Source organism: Lissotriton vulgaris, chromosome 1_1 (assembly GCF_964263255.1).
Source record: "Lissotriton vulgaris chromosome 1_1, aLisVul1.2, whole genome shotgun sequence".
Taxonomy (NCBI): domain Eukaryota; kingdom Metazoa; phylum Chordata; class Amphibia; order Caudata; family Salamandridae; genus Lissotriton; species Lissotriton vulgaris.
This window is the reverse complement of record NC_141685.1, coordinates 605027148-605049338: the sequence shown is the minus strand read 5'-3', so window position 1 is coordinate 605049338 and position 22191 is coordinate 605027148. Positions and strand designations below refer to the sequence as shown.

General features: G+C 44.3%; 1 protein-coding gene across 3 annotated transcripts in view; it reads left to right on the top strand.

The window, feature by feature from the left end:
• Positions 1-22191, top strand: part of LOC147747554 (ferric reductase 1-like) — a 335069-nt gene that overhangs the window by 13382 nt on the left and 299496 nt on the right. Inside the window, exon 1 of one of the 3 annotated variants that reach the window (XM_086954117.1) lies at positions 307-471. The exons of 1 other annotated variant lie outside the window; for it this stretch is intronic. The gene's annotated coding sequence lies outside the window, so the exon portion shown is untranslated. Of the gene's footprint in view, positions 1-306; positions 472-22191 lie in introns of those variants that run through there. One more of the 3 variants, XM_086954121.1, reaches the window with a different exon arrangement.

Below are 22191 nucleotides of genomic sequence, written 5' to 3'. Positions count from 1 at the left end.
TAAGAACCACGGATCTAACTAGTAGACAGAAGCTGGCCGTTGGTATGGTATATAGCTCTCACCCGCAAAAGATGTCCAGCATGCCTAGACCTAGCTCAGACACCTGGGAGAGAGAGTGTACATGTAAAGATCCCGAAATATTGTGGGCTGTTCTACATAGTGTGGGACAGCCCATTGAGTAAGTGCCTGAGGAGGGCACATCCAAACTAGCCAATTGCAGATCAAAGTGCTCTCTGTAAACAGCATCATTGTTATTTCCCTCTTCCCACACACCTGAAATCCCCTCCCTTTCACAACAGTTGCTCCTCCCTCAGTCTGCCTCAGCTGGTCGAGCTGCTTTCTTGTGCTTTAAATCCCTGCCAGGCTCACCTCACCTGTTTATGGAAAGCTGCTGCGCTGACTGTCTCGGACACCCAGGAGGACCGCGTTCCAGTCTACTACCTGCAGCTCTGAAACCCTGGGCACGTGACCGTAAGTTTAATAAATTCGACCCCTTTCTGTCTATAAGCGTCCTGCCGCCCTTCGGAGTTCAAAGGCAGACTTTCTTTTGTATGTTTATTCAGGAGAAGTACACTCGTTAAATAATTCAGGTGCCAAGTGTGTGCTAAACTTAAATGTGCGCTGTAAGTTCTCTTATTCGGTTGATATCTTTCAAGATATTGTGTCTGCTTCCCTATTTCACATCCTAAAGTGGGCGTGATTTGTTGGTGCGCCGAATGCTGGGCTGAACGTGTCTGTCTCTCTTCAAAGCATAATTTCTATTCATTCTCCAGGGACAATTAACAAAAACCGGTTTGAAATTCGTGAAAGTTTTTCCCTTCAAATGTGTTCTCGCTTCTGTTCTTCACTTATAGTTGTCTCAAATATCCCGTCTGATATTATTCTCACTCAGCAATACACGTGTTTGCTCAAGTAGAGTTGTAAATGCCGTGGGTGACCTTGAAGGTTAAGATTCTAAAACACATATGGAAAAATGAATCAATAATGTTTGAGTCAAGGACAATTGGGAGCTCAAACGACTATAATCACTTTGTGAGTGTTTTCTCGTGGTTTTAAGACAGCAGTGTAAGGTGCACTCTTGGCTGATCATGGCAGAAAAACACAGATTAGAGCAATTCACAATTTGCGCTGAGCGTTGGGCTATTCATGTGCTATCGACATCACTTCCTGAAAAATATTTCGAAACACAAAAAGGTTCATATGTAACATTATTGAAACAGCTTCCTCTTGACATTTTCCATCCCTACTCATTCATGTTAATTTGTTCTACTGAAATGCAATTATGATTCTCAACTTTACTTAAATTGTAAAGGTACGTACCTTCTTCCATTCGAGTTGATTGTCAGTGCTGTCTGCTCTTCTGTCATACAAATATATATATATATATATTTTTTTTCGCTGAAAAAAACATAGGTTTCAGGGACGTTATAGATAGTTGGACATTTCACTCATACAAAAACATTGAAACTCCCCCGTTATAGTTAGTTCAACTAACTATAACTCCTGCGCCCCCAATGCACTGCTGATGATGTCACAAATTACAATACTCATTTCATGGTCAGTGACATCACTCATGACATCACTGATGACATCTCAAATGACATCACTGATTGTTTTGGGGTTTTCCTGAGCAGTATTTTCCCACATTATAAACTGCAATTCGCAAAGAGGTTCCAATTGTAAAATTTACTGGGCCAGATATTCTAGCAGTGTTCGTGCCCTTAATAAGACAATGCCGTAAACCACATATTTTGATCACAAGAATGTTGATTAAGTTTCTTGATTATTCCAATTGGCGTGATAATGTCAATTCTAATCCTGGGCTAGTGGTGCTGAGAGCTTTGCAGGTTTAAGTGCTATGTGCTAAGACTGAAAATAAATGTATTAAGCCAGATAGAGTAAAATATTTCAGCGGGATGCTACAGAGTGATCACAGTGTAAACCTTCCAATGACTTTGCTTGTGTAGTTCATAAAATTGATCTGGTTGTCCCAAGCATTGATTTTATTAGCAACAACTTTGCATTTCCTGTTAAACTGCTGTCTTGTGAAAAAAAGGTTTAAAATGGCTTCAGGATATTTTTTATATGTTCTAGAATTTTATCTGCTTGGCATTGACCAGGGCTTACAGCAGCAGGCTGCGCTCTCTTGGGTGCTAATGTGTTTTCCTTGGTCATGGATTTTACCTTCCCGACCTGCTAGCACCAGTGTTACAGAATTCATATGTATTTTATGTCCTAATATCACAAAGAACCAGGGATTTATCCCCTGCTAAAGTGTCCTCAACATAATTCTAGGTGTAAAACATCTGTGCAAACATTAAACTAAAAACCTTCTACAGAAAAATAAAGAGTGCTCTTATATTTAAATTGATCAAATAAACAAATCTGTACCTTCAGAGAACAAATGGAGAAACTATGTATTTCAATTTAGAACCAAGAAACAGCATACAGGTCCTCCATACTTCACAGAATGGTCTGAAACATCGCCACACTGTGGGTCCACAAATAAGGGAGTATCACCCCACCATGATAGACTTTGTCGAGAGGACAACGCCAATGAACGTGTCCTAAACCTGGGTCCACCCTGACTGATCTGGAGGTAGGTGTCGAACTAAGTTATGGCTACAAAACATTTGATGTGTCTCCAAATAAAAGTTCACTGTGAACGTCTCGCCCCTGCAAAATTCACCACAACTTACTTCGGATTGTAAGAGGTGTATTCTATAATAAAATAAAAAAACTTTCAGCAGTAAACTAAAACTTACAATTCCCTTGATATCAATTACATGAAATATTGGTGCCTAAAATAATTACGGGTGAGGGCTGGCAAAAAGGTCCATGGCAAATGCCATCAAGACAATGATAAAGTGGCATTTCTCAAATCAAAGGTGCTACAAGATTAACGTGGTAATGACAATGTTAATGTTAAAGTAAAGTAAAGTAAAATAAAGAAAAACTTTATTTGATCCAGACCTCAACTGAGATCAACAAATACAAAATTAAAATAATTTCAATTACTCATAAAAATGCTTAGCTAAAACACTTTTGCTTCTTTTTTTTTTTTTTAGCTCACTACAAGATGGTACAGTGGTGATGTTCAGCCACCTACTCAGACAACATTAGAATACATTTGATAGAATAGAATAAAATAAAATCTTAGGATTGTGCTTCTTGTTTAAAACAGCTTCAAGAAGCTTTTTAAAAACGTAAACAGGTTATGTTAATGTTGAAAGCTAACGCTAAAAAAATGTTAAAAATGTGAAGCACGGAAAAATGAAACAAAAATGACCTCCCATCGTGTAAATCTGTAAATATAGTGACAGTAGTATGCTAGAACAAAAGTAAGCACAATAAAACAACAGCCACTAGCAAATACACTCAATTAGTTATGGATGTGCCATTTATTTCTGTGGCTGTGCTTTAAATCTTATTATAGCCACAACAAGAACCACGACAAAGAAAGTTGCTATCTGTGATGATTGGCTGGTATTTACCTGCGAATTACCTGGACATAGTCACAAATAACGACATTTTATCTGATGCTTCTTACTACACGAGAAGTGCTGGGAAGGGCTGCATTTGAATCGGTTGATTTTAGATGAGGAGGTACTGGGGCTCAGAGCTACTGACTCCCGCCATTATCTAAATCCGATCATCCTGAGTTAAATCCCCAGAATGGGGAATATCCTGTGAGACCCCAAATTTACAGGTACTGCAGGATTTGTGACCCACCTGCTCTTATTTGCAAACTGCAGAAGCAGGTCGACTACAGCGGTTCAATAAGTGGGTGGTGGATATCAGAAGGGAATACAACATTAGAGCACGTTTCGCGCTGCTGGGATGTGCTAAGGCTTCCGTCCATTTGGAATGGGTCAGGGCGCATTCAGGTTGAGTCTCCTCACTCTGGGGATATATTTTGCCCAGTGATTTTACCAGTTGCATTTCCACACCTAATAAAACTGGGTACATTGATCTCATACATGGGCACACCACCAGGCGGCATTGATTTGGACATGGCAGTATCCTCTCTAAGCCCGTTTTCATGTGGTCCTGATTTGGTTTTCTTCTTGCACTTGGTGCCGATTGCGTTGTCACTTCATGGTGTTCATATCGTGCATGGATGGAGACCCTTATGGTGGAATCTGAATTCAGAACTACAATTGATAGAAATTTCCGAGATGAAAGCATATATTGCTAGATTCTCTATCTAACATCCAAAGCCACGGAAACATACTTTCTCCTCTGAGTTTTGGTTATGTTCCATCCCCATCACTCTCATTTCAACTCACTCAAATGTAGTGGCTGAGCAGTCGCTACTCTTGTGGATCAGCACCGCATACATAAATACGAAATGGTAGGATGGTTGCTAAAGTGAGAATTACTACAAAAACTAGGTTTGCCCACTATTACATTGAAGTACTCAATATCTAGATGCCCCTGCTATGGCGTGTACCATGGGTTGCAAGCCACGTTTGTGGTCCCAGTCATAGCACAAGTAGACCTTTGCCCACCTCCTATGTGCTTTTCCTCTCTTTCCTCCCTCTCCCTTCACTGGATATTATCTAGTGGTTTTCTACACATTGAACACAAACATACATTCAAACAACTACTCCACGCCCCCCAGCTATCCTCCCTGCTTTTTACTAGCAGGACTTTTCCACATCTGGCCAGCATCCCAATCCTTACTTTTCTGAATGGTGACTAGTGGTGTTTAGACGGGGGCGGGTGAGGTGAAACTTAGTATGTGTAGCTTGTATGTGCTAGTTTGTCTGCAGGAGTCTCTGCATTTCACTGTTTATTCATCCGCATGGGTTTGCATGAGTCAGAAGAGAGAGTGTGAGTCATCACCCACCTTCCATCCATAAATTAACTCGCTCAACTCAGACACACAATGTATATCAATTAACTCACTCCTTCAATCCATGCATTTAGTCTCTCACTTATCCATCCAAACGCTCACTCATCTGTCCATTCTGTCAACCTGTGACCCATTATCACACTTCCACACATCCATTCAAACACCGTAACAACTGGCCAATAAAGAAATGTGCTGCACTGGAAAATGATTTAGCATTTTCGCTTACAAAAAGCCTTACCTTCTGTAGTCGTACTAAGAAAATGGCTTGAAGTAGAGTGACAATCACAATAACCCTGGCTGAATTTCCTGCACTCCTACACCTGAGTCAGCCTGCAATTCTTTGTTGAATGGGCCACTGTTGTAACCTCTGCCAATGGTTCACCCCTCCCACTCTCACCCCTCTCCCTTTCCCATACTTTGGTATACCCCGTACCCTCCTGTGAAGGCTGACATAGAACGTTGAGAGCGTTCGCTTAGAGCGAGACACACGACAACCTGGGGACACCTTTACCTCTCTTTTACTACAATAAAGAGGTTATAAACTATACGGTCTGGACCCTAATTACTACATTTTGTGGCGATGAGGGACGGAAGCTGTGCCAGGGACAGCAAGGTGCTTCCCCCCCTGGAAAATCCTGAGAAGCTTGGTCGGTAAAGAACTTTATCCAATGAAGGTGCTAACCTACAGAGTATCGGGGGGAAGTCGGAGTTACGGACATCTAAAGTGAGCTGAAGTCCGGTGAGTGTTGGAGGAAAAGACACGTATCAAAAGCGCCCAGCATCCCCCTAGGTGAGGAAGGGGGCAGTAGGATCTAAAAACAACCCCGACTTGGACTTACCGGTGTGCGGTGTGCAGGATCTAATCGGTGTTGTATTCCCCGATGGTGTGTGATGGTATAGCGTGGTGAGGAACCTGCAGCGGCTGAGTTGATAATTTCCCTGGCAGACGATTGACATTGAAAGTCTCATCCGAGCATGGCGGTGTGAGGAAGCTGCAGCGTCTGTGTTGCGTATTTCACAGTCTAGGCTTGACATCCGAAGTCCCGACTGCGGGCTCGGAGAGTTAGTGGTCAAGTTCCTCACGGCTGGTCCATACCGGCGTAATAATCCTGCCTAAGCGAAATCCGAGGGGCAGATAGAAGCAAGTGAGCGTGCTGAGTGAAGTCGAGCAGTCCGAGCGGCTTCAATCCAGGCTTTCTCGGCGATCTTTTGACACCCTTCTCGGCGTGTGGTGGTTTGGTGCTCGAGTGAGGAAGTTGCCGGAGCTGTGTTCGGGACATCTTGGGGCCGCAAATCGAGGAAGAACGCTGCAAGGACAATTTGAAAAACTTAAATTTCCGTGAAGAGACGTGGTGCGAACTTCACGCAGTTGTGACTGGAATTCATTCTCACAGGAAGTTCCCGCCTACAGACGCTTGGTGCTATCTATTGGTTTATTGAGGAAAACTCAACGGCAACTGAAAGAGGACTTATATCCTTTCTGTTTGTGATTGTTTAGCAGAGAAGTGTAAAATGTTAAGTGCTGTATGAGTTATATATATATATATATTGCTTCCTGCAGCAGTAAGTGGATGAGCTTTACATGGTCTGGTAAATAAGCCCTCACCTTTCCTCCCTCCTGAAGCAGTATTAGAGTGTTTATTTCTCTAATTAGTGCATTGAATTTTGGGAAGGGTGGGAAGAAGTTAGGACATCCTTAGGGGTACTGCCTTTCATGGTCATGGCAGGAGCAGGCATCAGTCAGCCGCCACCATTTCTAAATGAGCTAGGCGAGCCAGACATCCCTTGGAAGAGGTAGGAAGGAATTTTTAAATCCTACCTTATAGCAATAGGGGGTGGAAATTATAACAATGTGAGGAAACGACACATTTTACTGCACAACTTAGGTATTCATGTCAGGAAAGTTTTTGAAGACATAACAGGCAGACTGGTGGATGATGATCAAGAAGAAGAGGTTGAAGGGACTAATGTGTATGAGTATACCCTAAGGAAGATGGAGGAGCATTTTAAAGTTAAACTTAATGTAGTACTGGAAAGGCACAAATTTTATAAGAGGGTGCAAAAGAAGGATGAGAAAGTCACAAATTATGTTGCAGTCCTGAGGGGTTTATCTGCTACTTGTGAATTTGGGCCATTGACGGATTCCATGATTAGAGATCAAATTGTGAGGTGTACTAATGATCCTAGTATCCAAGAAGACCTGCTCACTAGGAATCCAGATCTAGATGAAGCACTAAGCATAGCAAAGGGTTTGGAGCATACGGCGTTGTGCATGAAGGAAATGAAAATTCATGATGGAGTTAATAGAGAAAAGAGTGAGAGCAAGGTTGCAGCTGAGGTGGAGACAGTATGTAAGGTGGGAGAAAAAGTGAAGGGCAATCAACGCAGTAATGCAGAAGGTTTATTTTGCTACAAATGTGGTAGCCCCAATCACTTGGCGAACAATTGGAAGTGCCCGGCGAGGGATGTTTTGTGTAGAAAATGCAATAGGAGGGGGCATTTTTCAAAAGTTTGTGAAAATATGAATCAAAAAGTACATGCCATAGAAAATGTTGAGAGAGTAGATGGGGGTGGGAAAACTTATATTTTTCAAGTTGAAGATAACATGGCCAATGATGATAACAACTACCCTAAGTGTGAAATCACCCTTGATGGGTAGAAGTTTGAAGTATACGCCGATTCGTGCTCCCCTTTTACTTTGGTTGACAAAAGCATATTTGATGAGAAATTTGCCAAACACAAGGTTGTGCTTGAGAAAGCTGACATAAGTCCAGCGGGGTACAATAGGGAACGTATCCCATTAGAAGGTATGGCTAGGATGAGGATCTCATTTAAGGACAGGCATACTGTAAGAAAAGTCTATGTAACCACGAGGGGATCTAGCCTCCTGGGGTGGAAACATCAGAAGGAGTTAGGGATTAAGCTAGACCCCAACAACAGAGAGCAGGTACTTCTAGTGGAACCTCCAAATATTGCAGAAAACCTAACCTCTGAGTTTAAGGAGGTGTTCAGTGAAAACCTGGTAGTGCTAAAGAACTACATGCATAAAATCACTCTTAAAGAGGGGGCAGTACCTGTAGGACACAAAACCCGATCTATTCCACTTCGCATGAGGGAGCCATTGGAAAGGGAGTTGGAAAAGCTGGTCAGCCAAGGGGTCATCATGGAAATTAAAAGCTCGGGATGGTTGGCTCCACTCGTCATCACGACCAAGGATGGAGGAAAGAACATAGGGCTCTGTGTGGACTTACAAGACTTAAATGCCAACATCCTAGTGGACAGATATCCCCTCCCGAGGATTGGCGAGATGGTGAGCACCATACAGGGGGCGAAATATTTTAGTGTCTTGGACCTGTCCTCGGCCTATTATCAGATAAAGCTGCATCCGGAGTCTCAATCACTGACGGCCTTCACAACCCCGTTTGGAAATTTTAAATTTCTGCGGATGCCTTTTGGCTTGGCGTCCGCAGCTGCAGCCCTTAAACGGATAATGCAGCACATTCTCAAAGACTGCACAAAAACGATGTGCTTTCAGGACGATATCCTGATTTATGGAGCAGATGAAAAGGAGCACAATGACAACATCAAAGGAGTTTTGGAGAGACTGAAGGGAGTTGGATTCACCACAAGGGAGAGCAAATGTAAGTTAGGTGTGAGTTCAGTGGACTATCTGGGTCACACCATCTCAGAAGAGGGCATCAAACCGAAGTGTGATCTGGTTAATGCGGTGAGAGATGCTCCCACTCCCACCAACAAGGAAGATGTCGTGTCATTTCTAGGATTGGTGGAATACATGGCGAAATTCATCAAGGATTTTGCCACAATGTCACATCCTTTGAGAGAGTTTGTTAAAAAGGATAGCATTTTCAGCTGGGGAAAGGATCAAGAGAGGGCTTTCAACAAAATAAAAGAAGCGATCATACAGGCACCTTCCATAGGGAAATTTAATCCGGAAAGAGACATTATAATTTTAATGGATGCCAGCAACAAAGGGATTGGAGCCACTTTAGCACAGAGGGTGGAGAACAAAGTAAAGGTGGTAGCTTTTGCGTCCAGAACGCTCACCGGTCCTGAAGCAAACTATTCAACCGTGGAAAAAGAGGCCTTAGCCGTCTACTGGGCCATCAAGCATTTCAAATATGATGTGTGGGGTGTTCAATTCGAAGTGCATACAGACCACAAGCCTTTGGTGCCATTGTTTACTAAAAAAGACATGCAGAACATGACCCCACGCATAGCTAAATGGGTGTTAGGCCTACAAGGCTACAATTTCAGAGTGGTGTACATACCAGGACAACAAAACAAAGTGGCGAATTTCCTATCGAGGGCTCCCATCTGCGGAGAAGCTGAGGAGGAGAATGTCGAAGATACAATTTTGGAAGTGAGCCTGGCAGCAGTGGCGAAAAATAGTCGGGAGACACATATGAAACAAGATGAAATTTTGAAGAGTGTGAAAACATATATTGTGTCCGGTTGGCCGAACAAATGTAAGGAGCTTGTAAGGGAAATTCAACCATATTGGAACTTTAGGGATGACCTTTCTGTGGAGGGGAAATTCATCCTAAAGTCAGGAAAATTGGTTCCCCCGGAGGGGATGAGGAGTCAAGTGATTGATCTGGCCCATGAGGGTCACTGGGGCCGCAGTCTTAGCAAAGCAAGATTACGTGCAGATTATTGGTTCCCAGCAATGGATCGTGACATGGAGGACAAAGTACGTGATTGTTATGCTTGCAGCTTAAGCGACAAATCGAAAGTGACAAAACATGCACCCCTGATCCCGGTGGAAGCCCGAAGGTACCCTGGGACAAGCTCGGCTTCGAAATTGCGGGTCCCATTCAAGGGAAAGGTCCCCAGGACTGGTACTTGTTGGTGTTAATTGATTATTATTCCAACTGGATAACTCACAAGGTGGTACACGATATCAACACAAAGTCCTTGATTCTCTTCTTAAAGGAGGTGTTTTCGAGAGAAGGTATTCCTACAACGATGGTAACCGATAACGGCGTACACCTAGTCTCGGAAGAGATGAAAGAGTTTCTAAAGGACTGCTCGATTACCCATGTCCGTACACCATTATATTGCCCAAAGGCAAATGGGAAAGTGGAAAGAGCGAACCGCATGTTGAAAGAATACATACATCTGGCCAGCAAGTCAGGAAAAAATGTGGATGACGCTATCAGGGACATGTTATGGGCGTATCATACCACTCCAAATGCTACAACGGGGCACTCACCTTTGGAACTATTGAGAAGAAGAAAGGCTGGTTCAAAGTTATCGCCCAACTGGATGGGCAAGAATATAGACGTGGAGATCGATCAGGAGGAAACAAGAAAGAAGATCGAAAACAAACAAAATAAATACAAAGAATGGTACCACAAGAAATGGGGTGCCAAGGAGAGGAACCTCAGGGAAGGACAGAGTGTGTACATCAAGAAACCCGATAAACTAGGGAAAAGCGGAGACAAATTCTATGCCCCGGGTAAAATAAAGGAGGTGATGAGGAACATAGTAGTCATGGAAGATGGGAAAATGTGGAGTCAGGAACAGGTAGTACCGGTCAGAGTTAGAGACAACAAACTACGTGCAGGCAGATCAGTAGGCAGGATATCGGGCAGAGGAGGAAGAGCTATAGACAAAGAACCTCTCCGCACTGGCACAGACAGTACAGCATGAGTTGAGAGTATTCTACTGTGTGTTAGACAGCAAGTTTCGGGATGTATCAAAAAGAAAAATAGTTGTAATTATAAATCTGTAACCTTTGCCAGTTGGATGGGTCTTCTGCGCAAGACCTCACTGTTCTTTACTCTCATCCATCCAGGGGATATATTGGTCCTAGCTATGTTGTTCAGAACCCCTCCCCTTCCTCTGCTTTCTTTGCCGCCCCACTATGTTGCAACCGTTCCTACTTTCCTATCTCTCTACCGTTTCGTTCTCCCTAGGGAGGATGGTGTGTTGTAACCTCTGCCAATGGTTCACCCCTCCCACTCTCACCCCTCTCCCTTACCCATACTTGGTATACCCCGTACCCTCCTGTGAAGGCTGACATAGAACGTTGAGAGCATTCGCTTAGAGCGAGACACACGACAAGCTGGGGACACCTTTACCTCTCTTTTACTACAATAAAGAAGTTATAAACTATACGGTCTGGACCCTAATCACTACAGTCACCCTTCCTAGGGAAGTCTTCCCAGCAGCATGGAGGGGGAAGGATCTCCTGCCATCTTGACAAATACTCATGGCTGCAAGCGGTCTCTCTGTCCTTTTGGCAGGGGACTTCACTGGGTAGCTGTCCTTCCCTGACCTATGTAAGTTCTCAGCAACATTCCTTGGGAATTAACACTTGAAATTGAATTGCTACTGAGGACTGGGGAATTTTTTTTTTAAATTAGCTTTTTTTAAAGTGAAATGCTGCTATAGGAGAGGTGAATTTTAAAACAGTTTTCACTCTGTACCTTGCACAATTTTGCGCCACTGTTAGACTCCATTTGCACTCTATTGGTACATGTTGGCAAGGGGGGAACCAATCATATTTGTGGGGGGTGGAGCCTTCAAGAGCTTGCGGCCACTTAATGCCGGCAGTGACATGGACGCACTGGTTATAGGAACTGGTTGATGTTTTGAATCTAATTTTGTTTGTTAATGCTTGCAATTGAATTGCTACCAAGGATTGGGGAATTTTGAAAGAATTAGCTTTTAAAAATGCTGCTATAGGATGTGGGAATTGTAACTGCTTTTACTCTGTACCTTGCGCAACTTCGTTCCACTATTAGACGCCAGTTGGACTGTATTGGTCCTCGTTGGCAAGGGATGAATCAATTACGTTTTTGGGGGGATGAAGCCTACAAGATCTTGCAGCCATTTAATGCTAGAGGCAACACAGATGCGCAGTGGACACGTGCAGGGAGCATGCTGCCGGAATGCCGAATGCGCACCAAAGACAAGCCCATCCACGGTTGGCTGGTGCTAGGACCTAGTCGCCATGCCCAAGTTCAAATGTATTTGTCCCTTCAATTTAGAGAATGTTATTCAGCAAGCTATCAACTAGAGCCCACTACCCTGTCCTGTCTGTCAAGCCTAAGGATTTTAAACAGGAAAGCCACCACCCCTGAATTTAGTCAGCCTTTCACTATCGCAGCCACTACTCCTAAGAAAACGAATTGTACGACCAACCAGCCAATGAACATTTATTTTAACATGCGGTCAATGGTGAAACATCAATAAGAATGTTTTTATCTGCTAGATTCTGTAAAGTCAGATAAGCTACTACTTATGGAAGCCTCGCTTTCCTCTGAATCCTCCCCTGATATGCTTGCAGCCCTTCCTGATAAACATGATCTTCTTAAGGCCAACCAGCCTACAGGAAAAATGGGCAGAGGCGTTACTTCTGTAATCTATAAAGATCGGAAGTTTACTATCTTAACTGCCGTGGATATTATCTTTGTCAACAGCTTGGTAATTACACTTGATTCCACCCTTACATCTTTGACTTGTGTGCTGGTTTATCGACCTCCACACCATATGCCTCTTTTCCCTCACTCACTTTTGGAACATATCTCCCATTTGGTGACAGACCATGCTAATATTCTGTTAAATGGGGATTTTATCTACTGGGCTAATGATGAGTGGGGTTCTCTAGGAGCTTTGGAACTAACGAATTATTAAAGTTCTTGATTTTCGAACAGCATGCACTGCCTCCCCACTCACATAAAAGGACAGGGAACAGCTTTCAATAGATTTGTGTCTTTTTTATAATATCGCTCCCAGTCAGTTCAACTATCCCATTTTGGTTCTCCCAAGGCCAAACTTTGTCGCCTCATCTTTTTCACTTGTATATGTACCCTCTGGTACAATCTTTGAGGAAAATTAATTTGTGCACCTTCAACTATGTCGATGATATGCAAATTCTTTTTGGAATCAATAACTCCCCTGATTTGATTCCAATCTTCCAAAACACCATGCTATTAATCCACAACTGGATGATTAGCAATCAACCTAAGTAAAACCCTGACAATACAGAGCTTATTCTGACTGGGAGCTCCCAAAATCCGTGGAACTCCAACTTCTAGCGTGTTGAAATGGGTACTCCTCCCCTGCCTACAACTTCACCAAAGAGCCTAGGAGTTTTTATCAACAGCAATCTCTCTACGAAGCCTCAGGTAGGGTCTGTAGTCTTCTCTTGTTTGCTTCATCTCCGGAAGATCAGGAAAATTGTGAATGGTTTCTTACTTTTGAAGCCCTTGTCCAGGTTGTCCCCATACTAGTCATCGCACATATCGACTATGCAAATTCACCTTTTTTGGTCTACCCGAATACTTGCTATGCTAAAGAGACTGCAATTGGTACAAAATCAGGTTGCCAGACTGATCTACCATCAGCCAAGGAGGTGTCATATCGCCCCGTTGATGAGGAAGCTCCACTGGCTTCCAGTGAAACAGCAGTCTGCCTTTAAGATTGGCTGTCACATTTTTAAATCCTTGTGTGGCAACTGCCCTGAGTTAATTTCCTCACACATCCATAGGCATTCTACTTCTTGTTAACTGAGGACTTCGCATCTCAACCCTCTGGTCATTTGTCCCTTCAGTGGAAGTGGCGAGGAGGTGCCAGATTTTCAGTATTGGCCCCTTGATTTAGGAATACCCTCCCACCTGAAATCAGATCTATTTCATGCTATTTCACATTTAGACAACTCTTGAAAACATGGTTGTTCACACAAGCATATAAACAAAATTATGAGCTGCAAGTTATGATCCTGTAACCAGTGCCAAGAAACCGGTTGGTGCATGTGCACTCTATAAATACTTTTAACATAACATGACATAACATCAAGGTGAGGGAACCACTGTTACCCAATTCTGCCACTGTACCCAGTTACTCAGTCTCAGTTTATATTATTACAACGTACAGGAACATATATGCAGAATAGTTTCCTGACCCGCCCTGGTTCTCTGGAATAAAAGGCCAGTCTGCCAAATCATTATTTCCTGATTTCACCATCATAGGTTGCACAATGCGCGCCATTGCAATACACAGGTACATCCGAGTTGGAACATTTTAGAATGGTTTGCAAACATTATATTTAGAAAATCGTCCATACTGGGACAAAGCTTGAGGAAAATTATGTTTAAAGGGATGCACTCACTTACTTCTGCCCACATGAGTATCTTCAGGCTCTAAAATCTGAAGCTGATTTATCGAAATCAGTGTAAATGATTTCCCGTCTTAATACTATCAATTAGAAATACAGGAGTAGCGGGACGCCAGAGTTGGTAATGCTCCATCCAAAAAGCTGGTATTGTAGGATGCTGTTATTTCTAAGTATGGTATTACTTCACTATTCTTACATTTCCAAAAGATTTGGGAATAGCCATGTGATTCATTGTTTGTAAACAGATTCCTTAGTGTTTTCACCTGGTACCAGCTGAGGTCAGGATTATATCCTGGCTTGGAATGAAGACCTTAGTGTTCATCTGAATGCCAAGCAAAGCTTTGCACCTGCTCGTCACTGGAAATGGACCAATCATATTCAAACTAGGTGGAAATCCAGAAAGCACATTTAGCAATAGGGCGGTGACGTCACTCTCGGTGGTGACCACTTGAGAGCCATCCACGGTTAATATAAGGGTTAGGCAGCTTGATGGCCAACCAGAAAGGCTTCTAAAATGTAAAGAGTTTCTTCACTACAGGTAGGCCGTACCAATGCGGATGTAGACGATCTCCAGCCAGGATAAAATATCAACTTTGTAAAGCTGGATTTACCAATTGTTTAATCTGTTAATTTAACAGACCAAGAGATTAAAATGTTTATCAGAGTAGAATAAATCCCTAAAACTTGGTTGCCTTTTATTGTTCTCCCATCGAAAAAAGATAAACACAGCTAAATTATAACTATCAAAAGAGTGATCAGGTGTCGAGTAATCTTATTATTATTATTATTATTACTAATAATAGTAAGAATAATAACAACACTAATAATAATAATAATAATAATAATAATAATAATAATAATAATCATAATACTAATAGTAATTAGTAATCGTATCACTTTTATTATTTCAGCAATGGAAATTACAGCAGTTGATCAAAAAATCATTTATGTTTTATTTTTGCCAACCTGCCTTTCCTACAAAGCCTTTTCCCCATCAGTCTAGACACGTGAAATGATTAACGGCACCCTCCCTGTGCTTCAGCTTTCTTATCCCAGGCATTCTCTTTTCCTGCTCCAGGCCTTTCTATAAATAGTTCAAGTAATGCCGCAAAGCTGATTGCACAGTAAAATGTTCACTATGATTTTTAGAATGTTAATGAACACATAATTTATGGAAAGGTGACGGAAAGAGCTGAGTCATGCGGAAACGAAACACAAGATAAGGTTCACGGGAATGTACCAGCGGCATGCGTGAGTCAGGATTGCCTCAAGTTTTTTTTGTCCCCGTACTTTTGTTAGTGACGTTTTAAGGCTCGGCCAAAGTGTACAATTGTCCAAGGCCCCCATCGTCCGATTTTCCCCTTAGTCAACTAATTGGGATAGTCAGAAGTCCAGTTAACAGTGTGCATATATTTACATGACAGCTTGTCATGCCTGCCTTTAACCCTTTTGCTCCCAGGCAGCTGGTGGCAATGACAATTAAACGAATCTTTCTGTTTCATGTCTGTATCCTTACTTCACCTTACCTCTCTGTCTCAACTCTCTCTATACACCAATGTTTGGATCTCTATTTCGCGACCTCGCTCTCCCTACACCCACACTTGTTCCACCTCTTGTCTACCTCACTTTTTTTCTCACACACCTCTCTTTGCAAGAACCTTCTCCCATTATCTCACTTCTCTACCACTCTGTGCCTATCTCTAAATCTCTACCTATCTATCCTTCTACTTGGACTCTCTACACCTATCTCTCTCCATATCGCCATTCCTCATCTCTCTTTACCTACCACTCTGCCCTGACTCAACATCACCACTTTCTGGCTCCTCTCACTGTTGTTGCCACCCCGCCTCCCTGTATCCCTTCTCCAGCTGCTTCACCTCTCTATATTACTTCTCACTGACTCTGTCTCCCACAACCTCAGCTCTCTCTTTAGCTCTTTGTGCCTATCCCATAGCTCTACTTCTCTGTTCCTTAACCTACTCTTTCTCTGTACCTCACCCCTCTCTCTCGTGCTCTCTCTCTTATCACTATACCTTACTTCTCTCACTCCGCTGCCTCACAGCTGTCTAGCTCACCTCTCGACCGCATTTCTGTCTCACATCTCTCTCACTACCTTATCTCTCTCTATCCACCTCTCTTTCTTTCTCCCAATACCTTCCTTCTGTTTTACCTAACCATTCATTCACTCTCTCACTTTACACCTCCCCCTCTCTCTTTCTAACCGTATTCTCTCATTCCACCTCTAATTACCTAATTCCTTTACCCTTACCTCTTATTCCCTACAACTTTTTCTGTGTCGATGAGTACCTCTTCTCTCTCTCTGTATCTTCTTTTCTATTTCAACTCGCCTTCTCTACCTCACTTTCCTCCCTTTACACAGCTCACTACCGTACCTATTTCTACCTCTCCCTACCTTACCCTAATTTTAGCAATCTCTCTACTTCTGTTTGTCTCACCATTCATCTCGGTCTCTCTACTCCATCTCTTTTCTCCCTGCACCTCTTCTCTGTATCTATTGTTCACCCCACCTCGTTCTACCTTTTTCTCTTCCTTTCTGAGCCCATTAACTGTTCTGTTTTTCCATATCTCTTCTCATCTTGCCTCCCTCTCTCTAACTCACCATGGTCTTATTTTGCATCTACCTCTTTTTTCTCACTACCGCACAGCTATGCCTGCCTACCCATACCTTTCTTCCTCTATCTCTCTCTAACTCCTCTCCCTTACCTCCATTTGTACAGTTTTGTGTTAGAAAATCGATAACAAAATGTTGCATTTTAGCCAATATAACATTCACAAAAACAGTGCCCCATTAGAATTAGATTTTCTATTATGAACTCAATGGGGCAATATTTTTGTAACTGACAGTAAAACACTATATGTTTGTTAGACAATGATAATCAAGTACCATACTTCACTACCTCACTCCTTGGTGTACCCTACCTCGCTCTTTCTCGTCATGTTCTACCCCTCCATTACTGCAGGTCTCTTTACCACTCTGCCTCGCACTTAAAACTTATCTCTAGTTACTGCTTTGTATCTTTCTGGCAACCTCACCTTTCACTCTTTACCGTGTGCCTCACATAGTTGCTTATAACATGTCCATCTCTACCTCTCTTCTTTCTGTACTTCACCTTTGTCTCTATACTGACTCTTTACCCCTCTGTCTTTTTCATGTGTCTCGCTGTCTTCTATTTCTTATACTCAGCAAAGCCAGAGGCCACCACCTTGACAACGAAAATGACAGATAGAAAGAGCAGAGAAGGAGAAAGGAAGGGAAAAAGAATTAAGATTATCGTATTTCATATGGCAGGTGAAAATCTGAGTTGTGTTTTTATATTCACAGTTGCAGCAAGAATGCCAGTTTTGAAGGGTATTTTTTGTGATTGTCAATATGTGGCAATGAGATCTACAATTTCGTGTACATAAGTTTTAGTTTAATATAATCCACTAGTCAATTAAAAATGCCGCGACACTCTTTTACCTTGTTTTTCCTATAATGGTAGGAAGAGGATTGCGGAATCCTTGCGCTGAGAGTATCCACAAGGTAGGGGCAATGGGTCAGTTCTCCCTGCGTTCACCCCACACAGAAGAGGAGATGCAATCATTCTGCTTGATCCATAGGTGCACTGGTGGAGCACATGTAAGCCCAATTCTAAGCATCAAGGACTAGGGAGGCACAACTTGGTTCTCACAGAAGGAAGAGTACATGTGCTGTGTTCCAGGTGATTGGAGCCTTCTGTCCCTGAGGTTCTAATCAGGAGGCCAGCCAACTAGCCCTGGAGTCTCCCGGGTCCTAGGTTCAACAGATGCCGGTCCTGTCCTTCTCACCTAGGCAGGAGGGCAGCAGGCTGCAGGTCAGCACAGCAGGGCAGCAGTCCTTCAGAGAAGAAGTCCTACAGATTGTCCGGCCTTTCAGAAGCACAGCAGTCCTCCTTTATGGCAGAGTATCCACAGGTCCAGAAGTGTACTGAAGAGTTGGTGTTTGGAATCCAATATTTATACCTGGGCCTTTGTTTGAAGTGGAAGAAGCTTCTAGCGGTTTCCCTTTGATGTCCACAGACATCCTATCTTAACTGTTCTGGCCGCAGACTAACTACAGGGAAATGCAGTATTTTCTGTGGAGGCAGGACACATCCTATTCATGTGTAAGATTCGCTGTGCCCAGCTCCAGCCTCCCATCCTGCCAGTAATGGCCCATTCAGGCACAACTAAGCTCTCTATTATGTGTACGGTACAGAAAAGGGGGTGGTGATGAACAGAGTGTCTGAATTAAGCAGACCACTCTTACCCAGTCAAGAGATCAGGGCTGAATCCATCACCGTTATTTAGCTCACTGCATCACCCCAGTTCAGAACCTGGCTATATGCAAATTAGTCTGACCCAGTGCCTCATGGGAACAGGGCAGACCAAACTACCAAGCCAATTCTTCACCGGAAAGGAGCCAAGCTTCCGGGGACCGGTTTCTGGCATTTCAGCCGTCGTCGGCCCGGCTTGCTTTAATCCTGGTGGTGCAGTGAGCAAGGGACTCACGTTTGAGTATACCCTCCCACACATAGTGTGAATCGTTTTGTCCACCATAAGCGTGGAAGGGTATACTCAGATGTGAGTCCCTTGCTCACTGCACCATCAGGATTCAAGCAAGCAGGGCCGAAGACGGCCGTAATGCCAGAAACCGGTCCCCGGAAGCTTGTTTCCTTCCCAGTGAAAGAATTGGCTTGGTAGTTTGGTCTGCCCTGTTCCCATGATGCACTGGGCCAGGGACAGACTAATTTGCATATAGCCAGGTTCTGAGCTGGGATGGTGCAGTGAGCTAAAAAACTGTGATGGATCAAGCCTTGATCTTTGGACTGGGTAGGAGTGGTCTGCTTAATTCAGACACTCTGTCCATCACCACCCCCTTTTCTGAATCTCTATTATGTGTGGCTTTCAATGAGGAATACTCAAATCCCAACTATCACAGAGACAGGCTCCAGGCACTAAATGGCTAAAGCTGGAAAATGTATGATTTCTAAAAGTGGCATTTTCAAAATTGTAATTTAAAATCTGACTTTGCCATGCAAGAGGATTTTTCATTACAATTCCAAAGACACCGAACATGAACTGGTTACCTACTCCCATTTTGAATTTTACACTTTTTAATGTAATAAGGTAATTCCAATGCTATCCTATGTGTCAAGAATTCCTGTCATGCGAGGGGAGGAAAACGGACTACATATCCCAGGATGCTTAGCGGTTGAGAGGTTATGTAAACAGGAGAGCTGTTACATAACCTCAAGGAAAACACGCCCTTATGTAAACAGGAGAGATGTTACATAACTCAAGGAAAACACGCCCTTATGTAAACAGGAGAGCTGTTACATAACTCAAGGAAAACACGCCCTTATGTAAACAGGAGAGCTGTTACATAACTCAAGGAAAACACGCCCTATAAAGGGAGGAACCGGGAGGTACAACGCTGTCGGATATTGTGTTTACACCGACATACCTGCTTCGTGAAGAGCAGAGTTCCGGAGTGGTGCTCCAGTAAGGCAAGAACGGAGGTAGGTCGAGTCGTTACTCCCTGGGCCGTGTCTTGCCCCATCGTCACCTGTGAAGGACCCGGAAGCTCTACCGGTCAACCATTGAGCTTCGCTTTTTGACTCGGCTGAATCAAAGCGCAGTGGCGCTTATGCTGGTTGGAGTCGTAACTCCCAGCTCGACCAGAGATACAGGGACTGCCAGCTGTAACGCACACCAGGAGGTGTTTGCCGCGTTACAGACTCGGAAGTCCACAGGATCGATCGAGCGGCTGCTCTCGGTTCAGTCTTCTTGCTTTTGATTGGGGTATCGGTGACGCATCACCAGGAGGTGACTCCGCGTCCCGGTGCAGTCTGAGGAAGAGGTTGAGCGGCTGCTCCCTTCAGGTAGAGACCCCGGCTGGGTGTTTCCCTGACTCCTCGATTCTCCCCAACACTCTTTGTGCCCCTCACAGCCTACCGATTGGCATTGTCGGCCATTTCATTTCTTCCTCTGTTGGCATACGCCGGGATCAGCGTATATGCAGAGGACGGTTAGGACCATCCGTGCTGTGGGCTGGTAACGTACTTAGCCTGGAGGATTCCAGTGACTATAACTTTTGTTTACTCTTTGTATTATTTGTGCCTTCATTAAAATAACTAACCCTTCACAAGTGGTTGCGTCCTCATTATCGTGTCTGTTAAACGATCCTGAGACGTTCAGGGCGTTACAAAATATCCGACCTTAATAACACTAACTGTCTCCCGGTCGATAACAGACATGGCAACACTTGATGATGTGCTGGCTGCTTTAGCGACCGTGCAAGTTGAATTGGCTGCCTCTAGGCAAGAAACAGCCGATGTAAAAGCCAGACTGGATGCTATCCAATTGGACCCGCTCACGCCCAGCACCTCCCTCACGAACCAGACCCCTGCGGTAGTAGTGGAAATGCCGGTAGCCATCCCCTTGGCAACACCAGAGAGGTACAGTGGGGATCCTAACACAGTGCAGGTATTCCTCACACAAGTGGCGCTACATTTATCGTGCAAACCAAAGGCGTTCCCCACGAGTCAGGCTCGTGTGGCTTTCCTTATTTCCTATTTGGCTGGAAACGCGGCACAATGGCCCGTACCTCTGGTGAGCAGGGACGACCCCATCTTATGTGATTGGGGTGCTTTTCGCGAGGAATTCCTGAAGGTATTCGACAGAAGGGCTGACTCGTACACGGCGGACCGTGAAATGCTTGAGTTGAGACAGGGATCCAACGACCTGGTGCAGTATCTCAACGCGTTCCGAAGGCTGGTTGCGGATCCAAGTGGCCTGTTGCTAAACAGACGGCGCTCTTCCATCAAGGGCTGTGCGATGAGCTCAAGGACGCCGTGGCTCATATTGACCCTCAACCCAAGACATGTGAGGGCCTTATCAACCTGGTATTACGGCTGGAACATAGGCTAAGTGAAAGAAAGTGGGATCATGGGAGAAAAGGAAAATCCCTTCCATCCTATGTGACGGTGGGAAGTCCTGAAACTTCCACCGCATCCAAGGGAGAACCCATGGACATCGGCGCAATACGAGCGAGCCTCACAGCCACGGAGAAAGAGTCACGCCGTAAACAAGGATTGTGCCTATATTGTGGCAAAAAAGGCCACTACGTACGTGAATGCCCTGCCAAACCGAAGACATCACGTTATCGGGCCAACCGGTCGGTAACAGCCGTGGTGGACATACCGGCGGAAAAGTAGAGGACTCCCAGACCAAAGAAGGGGCATCTCGGAGTCACCCATCCATCCCTTCACTTTCCAACTCGGTCACTAAGGGACAACGACACCTGTTTCTCACGGTGCACGTGGGAGTGCATGACCAGTGGATACCCGTTGTGGCCATGGTGGATTCAGGGGCCACTGGCATGTTTATGGACCACAACGAGGCATGCAGGCTAGGGCTAGTGCTTCTTCCCAAAGCTGTACCCGAAGACGTCTATGCTGTAGACGGAAGGCGATTGGTGACGGGGCCCATCGGGCAGCACACGGGGGTCCTTCCGATGAGATATGGGAGGAACCATTTGGAACAAATCGATTTTAACATCATCCGAGCGCCCCAATATGGCATCATATTGGGATTGCCGTGGCTACAGAAACACAACCCCTCTGTGGATTGGCCAACACATCGCATCGAAATGACGTCAACGTATTGCACCCTGCATTGTGGAATACGACCGGAATCCCTTGACGCAGATGAGAGCGGGAGTCAGACGGTGGCTACAGCGGCAGAAAAAGATGTGGCTCTCCCCCAGGCTTATCACAGTTTTGAGGATGTATTTGATGAGGTGAAGGCGGAAGTGCTACCACCACATAGACAGTTTGACTGCCAGATCGACCTGGTGCCAGGGGCCAGCGTTACTAGCGGCAGGCTGTATGCCCTGACAGAGCCTGAAAACGTGCATCTCCGGGGGTACCTGGATAAACTCCTCAAGCTAGGATTCATCCGCCCGTCCAAGTCTCCTGCCGCCTCGCCACTCTTCTTCATCCCGAAGGCTAATGGGGAGCTGAGAGCATGTGTGGACTTTAGGGCATTGAATGCGATAACCATAAAAAACCGGTACCCCTTGCCTCTCATCAGTGTACTTCTGGAACAGGTCAAGAAAGCTCGTATCTACACCAAGTTGGATTTGAAAGGGGCATACCATCTGGTA